The sequence below is a fragment of the Lissotriton vulgaris genome, chromosome 1_2, assembly GCF_964263255.1.
Source record: "Lissotriton vulgaris chromosome 1_2, aLisVul1.2, whole genome shotgun sequence".
In the NCBI taxonomy this organism is placed as follows: domain Eukaryota; kingdom Metazoa; phylum Chordata; class Amphibia; order Caudata; family Salamandridae; genus Lissotriton; species Lissotriton vulgaris.
In genome coordinates, this window is record NC_141686.1 from 172,593,180 (window position 1) to 172,605,685 (window position 12,506).

At 47.6% G+C, this 12,506-nt stretch overlaps 1 pseudogene; it reads right to left on the reverse strand.

Annotated features, from left to right (window-relative positions):
- Positions 1 to 9,666: 9,666 nt before the first annotated feature.
- LOC147734786 (18S ribosomal RNA) lies at positions 9,667 to 12,011 on the reverse strand (annotated as a pseudogene).
- Positions 12,012 to 12,506: the final 495 nt, after the last annotated feature.

Consider the following 12,506-nt stretch of genomic DNA (forward strand, 5'->3'; position numbering starts at 1 on the left):
TTTGAATAGGGTAAAGATGTGAAGTACCCTAATGATCGAGAATCAGGGCTTGGCCAAGTAAAGCAAGATATCAATGGCATAGAGGGACACCTTGTCCATCCACTCCGTTGACCAATTCAATCCCCAAATCAAGGGATCTCCTCTGAGCCATATCGCCAAAGGCTTGAGCGCTAATGCAAACAACAAAGGAGATAATGGGAAACCTTGTCTTGTACCCCGCCCCAGCTAAAAAATTACTGACCTACCTCCATTTACCGTAATTCTGGCCAAGGGCTTTGAACATAGGAGGAACACTCAGGTCAAAAAACATTCTCCAAAACCATATGTCTTAGGCGTACAAAGAGAACTGCCCATTTATTCATGTTGAAAGCCATTTTGGCATCCAAGGACATAATAACCAAATCTTCTTGTATGGTGGAAGCTCGCCCTGAATCCCCGAACAAACGGCGCAAAAGGTGGAGAAGTGTGGCTCAATGATTGGAGCGGCAGACCCTGATGCAGAGGTCTAGGACCAGGGTTCAATTCTCCGCCTCGGCGGGTCTTGGGCTCAAAAATTCCACGAACCTGATAATTCTCGCCTCGGTGCCTATTCCAATCATGGAGTCCCACTCTGCAACTCTGGGCAATAGCTTGCTTAATCTCCACAACGGCCCCCACAACGCTAAGGATGCCTGGCCTCCACCTTGGGGGTGCCCAGGAGTGGACGCCTCACAGGGAAAGCCAGGATGAGTTCCACAGCGGTATTCGTACAAGCGCCTTGAGACCCTTGTGGGTGAGTAGTGCACTATACAAGTATCAATTAAGGTCAGTATTTTTGGTAGGCATAAAGCCCGACTGATGGATCAATTTGTGGAGGAAAGAGATAGGCCTGTAGGAATAGCATTGATATGAAGGCTTTCCTTGTTTATGGATGACAACTATATTGGCCAGCCGTTGTGTTGCTGTAATAACACCTTCTCGCACACTTGCCTCATACATATGCACCAAATATGGGACAACAATCCGAATTGTGGTTTTATAAAGCTTAATTGGAAGTCCACTAGGACCCATAACTTTCCCGAACTGAAATTAGCGTATGACCTTAGATACCTCCTCAGTGGTCAGCGCTCATCCAGCTCCACCACTTCCTTGGAGTCCAGGCGTGGCACAGGAAAAGTAGCAAGCAACTGAGCTGCCTCCTCCTGAGTGAAAGAGGATAATGGGGCATAGATTCAAACAAAATGAGTTGCAAAGGCTTCCGCGATACCTGTTCTGTTGTGATGGCGTACATTGCAGCCATCTATAATTTCTGCCACCCTCCTATCGGCCAAATCTTTCCTGTCGAGCCAGGCCAAGAATTTGCTGGCCTTATCGCCAATATCATAGTTCCTATGTTGAGTGGCCCGATATTGGATCCTGGCCGAATCCTCCGCAACATCTCTGTACTCTTTTTGCTTTATGGCCAATTTGTGCGAAACCTCCGACCATACCGCTGAAACTAGTTCCTGCTCAAGGGTAGTAGTCTCTCTTTCAGCAGTCTCAAGTTGCTGACACTTTTCTTAATTGTGACCTGCTATTGCTGCCACTCCACAACCACGGACAATGGTCTTAAATGCTTCCCAAAGTATCATGTCTGACTGGACTGAACCATCATTCTCTGCAAAGTAATTTTGAGTGGCCTCATTTAACTTGGTCCTTCTTTCTGGGATTCTAAGGTACAAGGGACTAAAAACCATGTCCCAATAATCTGGAGGTATGCCACCATAAAAAGCAACGATCGGTAAATAATCGGAGATGCTCCTGGGAAGGAAGGATAGCTTGTCAAACATGGGAAGCTGAACAGCCTTACAGAAAAAATACTCAATGAGGGATATACTTTCATGCACACTGGAGTGAAAAGTATACTGCCTAGTAGTGGGGTTGCAGACATGCCAGACATCTATAATGCCCATAGCCCCAAGGAAATCCAACAGCAGTTTTCCAGTTGTTTCGCCTAGTCTAGGAGGCATACGATCCAATTCTTCATTCAGAGCCGCATTACAGTCACCTCTCAACAACATGTCTCCCTCAGGCAAACTCAACCGATGCGTACCCAAGTCCATAAAGGTAACAAAGTGAAGCTTAGGGGGGATCTATAGGGATGCGATATTAAGAGATCTACCCTGCCATCTTCCTGAGGCCATCACAAATCTAGCCAAACAGTCCAGCATGATTTTCTGGACTTAAAAGGGGATGGCGTAGTGCACCTGGATGTCGACCCCCCTATAACCACGTGTGAAACCTACATGAACAATAAGCTTATATCTCTACCTATTAAGTGCACAGTAGGATATACCCTGGATATGTGTTCAGGGGCTTGCTGTTAAGGTACTGCCGCACTACTCCCCTCTTAATCCAATCAACCAAACCATTAACATTCCATGAGAGAGGTTTAAGGCACCCCAATGGTGGGTCTATATTATCGGCTGCTATCATCCAGTGAGATAAGGTGGGGCCCCTCAACCCCGCGAACCAGGGTGATGCTATTGAAGTATCAGAAACTCTCCACAATAAGGACCATGCTCTAAACTGTATACTATTGTACAAGGGATAATCATAGGCTTCTTCGTTAGCAACCCACACAAGTATGAAGTTGACCACAATAAATCGACTGCTGAAAAAACATAATAAAAACACACAAAAAAATGACTACTGAGAACCACCCCCCACCCTACCTCCCTACAACATGGACTCAGAACTGTCCACCCCCCAAATTTGCAGTGCGCCTGAATACCCCCAAAAAAACAGATTATATAAAGAGAAACACTACACAGCCTAAACAGCACAAAACGTGCGGCCTATTTGTTACCACCCCCCCTCAGAACCAATATGCATGCCCTTCATAAGATGTATATAAAAATCTTTAGGCAATATATGCGTAGCCCATATCTACATCAATAAAAAATAAAAAATATAAAAACTGTAAAACACATCCGCCATAGTCAAAACCTAGATTCCAGAGACGATGATTCTTCTCACCAACCCATTATGTGTCTCCCTTGATGTCTGGGGACATTGATCATCCACTGAGTCCAGAACTGCTGAAGAGACCCCCCTGTCCAACAGAGGTGCAGTCCCACCCTCACCTACGTGACCATGTTACTATGACTTTTACTCCCTCTAGATAGTAAAATTTGATCGTCTTCTCGGCGGTCCACTAGGGCCGTTGCCGACCCCGGCGGGGATGATCCGAGGACCTCACTAACCCATTCAATGGGTAGTAGCAATGGGCGGTGTGTACAAAGGGCAGGGACTCAATCAAATCGAGCTTATGACCCCCACTTACTGGGAATGTCTCGTTCTTCGGAACAAATTGCAATCCCCAATCCCTATCACGGACAGTGTTCATTGGGTGACCCGTACCTGTCAGCGAAGGGTTGACACACACTGATCCGCTCAGTGTAGCGCTCGTGCAGCCCCAGAAATCGAAGGGCATCACAGACGTGTTATTGCTTGATCTCGCGTGCCTGAACACCACATGTCCCTTGTTAGCATGGAGGAGTCTCTTTCATTATCGGAATTAACCAGACAAACCTCTACATCAACTAAGAACGGCAATGCACCACCACCCACAGAATCGAGAAAGAGCTTTCAATCTTTCAATGTATGTGTGTATGTAAATGTATCTTTTCCGTGGAAGGGTGAGGTTTCCTGTGTTGAGTCAAATTAGGCTGCAGGCTCCACTCCTGGTGATGCCCTTCCGTCATTTCCTTTAAGTTTCAGCTTTGTAACCATACTCCCCCGGAACCCAAAGACTTTGGTTTCCCGGAAGCTGCTCGGCGGATCAGGGGAATAACGCCACCGGATCGCTAGTCGGCATAGTTTATGGTCGGAACTACCACGGTATCGAACCTCCAACTTTCATTCTTGATTAATGAAAACATTATTGGCAAATGCTTTGGTATTGGTTCATCTTGCACCGATACAAAAATGTAACCTCTAGCAGCACAATACTAAGTATGGGCACATTTTGCGGATTGCGGTCCGCAAATTAGCGCGAAATGGCAAAAAAATCCACAAACTTGTGGATTTTACCACAAATTCGCGGATTTTTTTGCGATTTGCACTCTATTCAACTGGAGTACTTTCTACTGGCTAATCAGTAAGTGCTACCTCGTTGGGTAAATGTATAGTGCTTTTCCTTCACTGCAGCTGCGTAAAGGGACAGAAGTTTTGTCTCCACTGACCATGTGTGTCTGTAACTTGCCACCGCGCCAAAAGGCGCCGAGGTCCCTTCAGTGAGCTGTCCATCATAGTTGGGAATGGGAAAGGGCGGGAAGACGTTTGATACCGCTATTGTGTTGTGCGGGGCCAAACGGGCAGGGCTTCTATGCGTGTTTGCATGCCTGTTGTGTATAAGGTCAGAGAGCGAGCAGGGCAGCAGGTGAGGAGAAAGTGCCAGTTCTGCTTACCAAAAGTGGTCCACTAGGCACTCACATTCCAATCCCAGCTCCAAGCCTGAGAACCGGGCATCTAACCCAATTAAAGTTTGAGAATAGGTTGAGATTGTTTCAGCCCCAAGACCTCAATTCTTTCGCTTTACCAGATAAAACTGGGGGCTCCAAGCACCAGCTATCCTGAGTGAAACCTCGGAGGATACCAGCTACTAGATGGTTTGATTAGTCTTTTGCCCCTATACCCAGGTCGGACAACCGATTTGCACGTCAGGACTGCTAAGGATCTCCATTAGAGTTTCCTGAGCGCTGGGATCTTTCCACTTCACCCGCCGTTACTGGGGGAATCCTTGTTAGTTTCTTTTCCTCCGCTTAGTAATATGCTTAAATTCAACGCCATGTCTGATCTGAGGTCGTTGTTGGGAAAAAACGCCAAAGCATCGGGGGCGAGCCGCTGGGGGAGGCCAGACCCCTGGCGGAGCAGGGGCATGGTGTACCGACAGCATACACACCCTCTGTCCCCTGATCAGATCTGGAGAGATTTCACCGTTCCCACTGGGAGTCAGACTGCACAGTTGGGAGGAAACATTTTTTACCAGGTGCTTGACCCGGGAGTCTTCCCCCACCCACCCACTCCCAGAGCAACAGGACCAGACAGCAGACCCACTGCCACCGGTCCCTCCCGGAATAACTGGGAGGGACCGCACGAGTCTTCAAACCCCTCCGCCCACCACAGAGGACCGGATCAAAACGGGTACCTGACAACGAGGGATGGTCGCCCTACCTGAACATCAGCAGTCTGTCACCAGGCAGCCTGAACAGTGCTGGGTGTAGGTTGATTGGAAGCCTACCCCACCCTTGCCCAGGTTGGAGTGCAGCAAGGGGTCCCCTCTTAGGCCCTTGGCTTCTTCTCCTCCAGGCCGCCCAGCCGTACGAGATTGGCTGCTACTTGGTCGCTCGAAGCCCGGATGGGGCACGGGAGTGCCCTGGGCGGCAGGGCCTTTTTAGGGTGGGGTTGATCCCAGCCAGGGAAGCACTGCTATTTGGTTCCACCCACTCCAGGGGTTGTGCTGGGTGAGTATGGGTTCTGTCTCTGGAGGGCCCACTGTAATTCTGGCCAAGGGCTTTGAATATAGGAGGAACACCCAGGTCAAAAAGCATTCCAGAGGGTAACAAACCGGCACTTCAGAGGGGAAGAAGCAGGCAATTCAGTGCCCCTGGGCAGCACTTTAGTCAGCACACATTCCAGAGGGGAAGAAACCGGCAATTCAGTGCCTCTGGGCAGTACTTTAGTCAGTGCACTTCTCACTTGAAGGTAACGAAAAGTCTCTCTTATGCAGTTGATACTGTCATTGCAAATCACTGAAGGGCACCACTCCACCCACCGGCCCACAAGTTGCAGACTCTGGACAGGCCAATTAAGTCCCACTTACCAAAACCAGGCTGCTTCCAAAACATACCAAAGTGACAGGAGTCTAAGAATGGAGTAGCTGGTGTAATCTTACCCTTCCAGCCCCACCCTGAATTCTCGGTGTGCCAGTTAGAGAGTGTAGTATAGGTTGGAGTGTATTTGGGCTCCTGTCTTGGTCTTCCATATAGCACCCTTAAGTAGTTTCCCGGGAGCATGTTATGTCTGTCCATTCTGTAGGCACGGTCTGTGAAAGGTCGATGCATCCAGTGATTAAGGACCATGAGTTGGGAAGCCCAAAAGTATGACCTGATGGCCGGCAAGGCGATGCCGCCATCATACCAGCCCTTGGTAAGCTTGACGAAAGCGATATAAGGTTTCTGTTGTTCCATAATAAGCTATGAACTTCTGAGTCGACTGAACAAAAGTACTGGGGCGGGACCAAGTGGGGTGTGTTCAGGAGCACATATGGAACGCGAGGGAGCACCATCATTTTATAAAGAGCTGCTCTTCCTAGAAGTATAAGGGGGAGAGTTCTCCAGTGCTACTAGTTCTCCAGCGCATTAAGGCTTTGTAGGTGGGCATCAAATTCAATTGGTAAAAAATCCTGCATCTTTTTTGATATATATTCCGAGGTACTGAAAGCCTTCAGTAAATATTTTTACCCCACAACCTGAGGGGAGGAGTGGGGATGGCCACGTATACAGAACCAATACTTACCAATGATTTGTTCCAATTAATGGGCTAGAGTATTTTTGAATAGGGTAAAGATGTGAAGTACCCTAATGATCGAGAATCAGGGCTTGGCCAAGTAAAGCAAGATATCAATGGCATAGAGGGACACCTTGTCCATCCACTCCGTTGACCAATTCAATCCCCAAATCAAGGGATCTCCTCTGAGCCATATCGCCAAAGGCTTGAGCGCTAATGCAAACAACAAAGGAGATAATGGGCAACCTTGTCTTGTGCCCCTCCCCAGCTAAAAAATTACTGACCTACCTCCATTTACCGTAATTCTGGCCAAGGGCTTTGAACATAGGAGGAACACTCAGTCCAAAAAACATTCTCCAAAACCATATGTCTTAGGCGTACAAAGAGAACTGCCCATTTATTCATGTTGAAAGCCTTTTTGGCATCCAAGGACATAATACCCAAATCTTCTTGTATGGTGGAAGCTCGCCCTGAATCCCCGAACAAACGGCGCAAAAGGTGGAGAAGTGTGGCTCAATGATTGCAGCGGCAGACCCTGATGCAGAGGTCTAGCACGGGACCAGGGTTCAATTCTCCGCCTCGGCGGGTCTTGGGCTCAAAAATTCCACGAACCTGATAATTCTCGCCTTGGTGCCTATTCCAATCATGGAGTCCCACTCTGCAACTCTGGGCAATAGCTTGCTTAATCTCCACAACGGCCCCCACAACGCTAAGGATGCCTGGCCTCCACCTTGGGGGTGCCCAGGAGTGGACGCCTCACAGGGAAAGCCAGGATGGGTTCCACAGCGGTATTCGTACAAGCGCCTTGAGACCCTTGTGGGTGAGTAGTGCACTATACAAGTATCAATTAAGGTCAGTATTTTTGGTAGGCATAAAGCCCGACTGATGGATCAATTTGTGGAGGAAAGAGATAGGCCTGTAGGAACAGCATTGATATGAAGGCTTTCCTTGTTTATGGATGACAACTATATTGGCCAGCCGTTGTGTTGCTGTAAGAACACCTTCTCGCACACTTGCCTCATACATATGCACCAAATATGGGACAACAATCCGAATTGTGGTTTTATAAAGCTTAATTGGAAGTCCACTAGGACCCATAACTTTCCCGAACTGAAATTAGCGTATGACCTTAGATACCTCCTCAGTGGTCAGCGCTCATCCAGCTCCACCACTTCCTGGGAGTCCAGGCGTGGCACAGGAAAAGTAGAAAGCAACTGAGCTGCCTCCTCCTGAGTGAAAGAGGATAAGGGGGCATAGATTTGAACAAAATCAGTTGCAAAGGCTTCCGCGATACCTGTTCTGTTGTGATGGCGTACATTGCAGCCATCTATAATTTCTTCCAACCACCTATCGGCCAAATCTTTCTTGTCGAGCCAGGCCAAGAATTTGCCGGCCTTATCGCCAATATCATAGATCCTATGTTGAGTGGCCCGATATTGGATCCTGGCCGAATCCTCCGCAACATCTCTGTACTCTTTTTGCTTTATGGCCAATTTGTGCGAAACCTCCGACCATACCGCTGAAACTAGTTCCTGCTCAAGGGTAGTAATCTCTCTTTCAGCAGTCTCAAGTTGCTGACACTTTTCTTAATTGTGACCTGCTATCGCTGCCACCCCACAACCACGGACAATGGTCTTAAATGCTTCCCAAAGTATCATGTCTGACTGGACTGAACCATCATTCTCTGCAAAGTAATTTTGAGTGGCCTCATTTAACTTGGTCCTTATTTCTGGGATTCTAAGGTACAAGGGACTAAAAACCATGTCCCGATAATCTGGAGGTATGCCACCATAAAAAGCAACGATCGGTAAATAATCGGAGATGCCCCTGGGAAGGAAGGATAGCTTGTCAAACATGGGAAGCTGAACAGCCTTACAGAAAAAATACTCAATGCGGGATATACTTTCATGCACACTGGAGTGAAAAGTATACTGCCTAGTAGTGGGGTTGCAGACATGCCAGACATCTATAATGCCCATAGCCCCAAGGAAATCCAACAGCAGTTTTCCAGTTGTTTCGCCTAGTCTAGGAGGTATACGATCCAATTCTTCATTCAGAGCCGCATTACAGTCACCTCTCAACAACATTTCTCCCTCAGGCAAACTCAACAGATGCGTACCCAAGTCCATAAAGGTAACGGAGTGAAGCTTAGGGGGGATCTATAGGGATGCGATATTAAGAGATCTACCCTGCCATCTTCCTGAGGCCATCACAAATCTAGCCAAACAGTCCAGCATGATTTTCTGGACTTAAAAGGGGATGGCGTAGTGCACCTGGATGTCGACCCCCCTATAACCACGTGTGAAACCTACATGAACAATAAGCTTATATCTCCACCTATTAAGTGCACAGTAGGATATACCCTGGATATGTGTTCAGGGGCTTGCTGTTAAGGTACTGCCGCACTATTCTCCTCTTAATCCAATCAACCAATCCATTAACATTCCATGAGAGAGGTTTAAGGCACCCCAATGGTGGGTCTATATTATCGGCTGCTATCATCCAGTGAGATAAGGTGGGGCCCCTCAACCCCGCAAACCAGGGTGATGCTATTGAAGTATCAGAAACTCTCCACAATAAGGACCATGCTCTAAACTGTATACTATTGTACAAGGGATAATCATAGGCTTCTTCGTTAGCAACCCACACAAGTATGAAGTTGACCACATTAAATCGACTGCTGAAAAAACATAATAAAAACACACAAAAAAATAACTGCTGAGAACCACCCCCCACCCTACCTCCCTACAACATGGACTCAGAACTGTCCACCCCCCAAATTTGCAGTGCGCCTGAATACCCCCAAAAAAACAGATTATATAAAGAGAAACACTACACAGCCTAAACAGCACAAAACGTGCGGCCTATTTGTTTCCACCCCCCCCTCAGAACCAATATGCATGCCCATCATAAGATGTATATAAAAATCTTTAGGCAATATATGCGTAGCCCATATCCACATCAATAAAAAATAAAAAATATGAAAACTGTAAAACACATCCGCCTTAGTCAAAACCTAGATTCCAGAGACGATGATTCTTCTCACCAACCCATTATGTGTCGCCCTTGATGTCTGGGGACATTGATCATCCACTGAGTCCAGAACTGCTGAAGAGACCCCCCTGGCCAACAGAGGTGCAGTCCCACCCTCACCTACGTGACCATGTTACTATGACTTTTACTCCCTCTAGATAGTAAAATTTGATCGTCTTCTCGGCGGTCCACTAGGGCCGTTGCCGACCCCGGCGGGGATGATCCGAGGACCTCACTAACCCATTCAATCGGTAGTAGCGATGGGCGGTGTGTACAAAGGGCAGGGACTTAATCAAATCGAGCTTATGACCCCCACTTACTGGGAATGTCTCGTTCTTCGGAACAAATTGCAATCCCCAATCCCTATCACGGACAGTGTTCATTGGGTGACCCGTACCTGTCAGCGAAGGGTTGACACACGCTGATCCGCTCAGTGTAGCGCTCGTGGAGCCCCAGAAATCGAAGGGCATCACAGACGTGTTATTGCTTGATCTCGCGTGCCTGAACACCACATGTCCCTTGTTAGCATGGAGAAGTCTCTTTCATTATCGGAATTAACCAGACAAACCTCTACATCAACTAAGAACGGCAATGCACCACCACCCACAGAATCGAGAAAGAGCTTTCAATCTTTCAATCTTTTCCGTGGAAGGGTGAGGTTTCCTGTGTTGAGTCAAATTAGGCTGCAGGCTCCACTCCTGGTGATGCCCTTCCGTCATTTCCTTTAAGTTTCAGCTTTGTAACCATACTCCCCCGGAACCCAAAGACTTTGGTTTCCCGGAAGCTGCTTGGCGGATCAGGGGAATAACGCCACCGGATCGCTAGTCGGCATAGTTTATGGTCGGAACTACCACGGTATCGAACCTCCAACTTTCATTCTTGATTAATGAAAACATTATTGGCAAATGCTTTGGTATTGGTTCATCCTGCACCGATACAAAAATGTAACCTCTAGCAGCACAATACTAAGTATGGGCACATTTTGCGGATTGCGGTCCGCAAATTAGCGCGAAATGGCAAAAAAATCCACAAATTTGTGGATTTTACCACAAACTCGTGGATTTTTTTGCGATTTGCACTCTATTCAACTGGAGTACTTTCTACTGGCTAATCAGTAAGTGCTACCTCGTTGGGTAAATGTAAAGTGCTTTTCCTTCACTGCAGCTGCGTAAAGGGACAGAAGTTTTGTCTCCACTGACCATGTGTGTCTGTAACTTGCCACCGCGCCAAAAGGCGCCGAGGTCCCTTCAGTGAGCTGTCCATCATAGTTGGGAATGGGAAAGGGCGGGAAGACGTTTGATACCGCTATTGTGTTGTGCGGGGCCAAACGGGCAGGGCTTCTATGCGTGTTCGCATGCCTGTTGTGTATAAGGTCAGAGAGCGAGCAGGGCAGCAGGTGAGGAGAAAGCAGCCTCCTGGTCACAGGAACAACACAGGGGTTGCGCTCCAAAAACTCAGAGATTCAAAGACCTCCCTCAAGTATTACAGCTAATTTTCGGCAGATATGAGGTTCAAGCACACTTGCCCAGCCTCGACCGTGCTCACTAATGTTTTGTGTCGACTAAAACGTTACTGAATTTCAGCTTCAACTCGGGCACCTGCTTTATTTATATCTGTAAGTGCTTCCTTTGAGGTTTAATTTTTGGCCCAAAGGAAGCACTTACAGAGTAAAGGAAGGTGCCCGAGTCGAAGCTAACTTTGTAACCATTTTAGAATGGCGCCGGCAAGCTGCCAGAATTGAAGTTGCAACTTACAAGTAAGCAACTTCAACACGGCAGCTTTGCCGGCACCATTCTAAAATGGTTACAAAGTTAGATTCAACTTGGGCACCTGCCTTAAGTGTGCTTCCTGTGGGCCCAAAAAAAAAAAAATTCCACCCGCGAGCGGATTTGCGGATTTTTCGGCAATTTCTTGAGATTTGCGGAAATTGCCGAAAATCCGCAAATTCCACGAGCGGAGCGTATTTTTGGCCCACACTTACACAATATGAATGCCCCCAGATGCCCCTCTTAATCATGGCCCCAGTCCCGAAAACCATCAAAATAGAACTAGAGTCCTATGCCATTATTCCTAGCTGTAGTATTCAGGCGTCCGGCCTGCTTTGAACACTCTAATTTTTTCAAGGTAAACACTTCGGACGCCCTGGACACTCAGTCAAGAGTAACTGTGGGCAATGAACACCGCTCCTCCAGCAGAGGTTGCAGAGATTTGAAAACTCTGCATTTCATTGAAAAATTGGAATTCATGCAATAATTCCGACTCCGCTATGTAGTGGAGTTAGCTCCTGAACCCACAACCCTTTGATAAAACAACTTTACCTTTACATGCTAAAAAGCATATAACCAATTTATAAATGTTTACAATTTAAAAGAGAAACAACTGTAACTTAGCACAACAATTTTTTCACCATAGTACCCTTGTGGATGACTGTCCGATTCAAGCAAGCTATCACCAACTTTGTGTACCAATTTGTTGTTCCATAATTCTTCGTTAATGATACTGTATGGCGAGCTGGAATCAGCAAAAATGTTTATCTCAACACCACCAATGTTAAGTAAACACTTAGGTTTGTTCATGGTCATATTATCAGATAGATTTAAAACATTCCCAATATAATTTTCATCCAAATCTCCATCCTGGACCAGAGGCGCAGGGAAAGCCTCCCAGGCCTGTGGAACACTATCCCAGGTACCCTGCCATGCGGCAGGCCGGAGGACAGAGCCCGGGGTGTGGAGGGCCAAGCCTGGATTGTGGCGGCCACCCGGATGGAGCTCCCGAATCCAGTCAAGCGAGGGGGGCTACCTGGCACAACGGTACCCAGTCTCAGGCCTTTGGCATAGCAGCAGGCTGGAGGATGGAGCCGAGGGCTGGAGCACTTGACCCGGGGCCCAGCAGGGCCCCTGGACCCAGAGGCACAGGGGAAGGTTCCCCGGGGCCTGCTG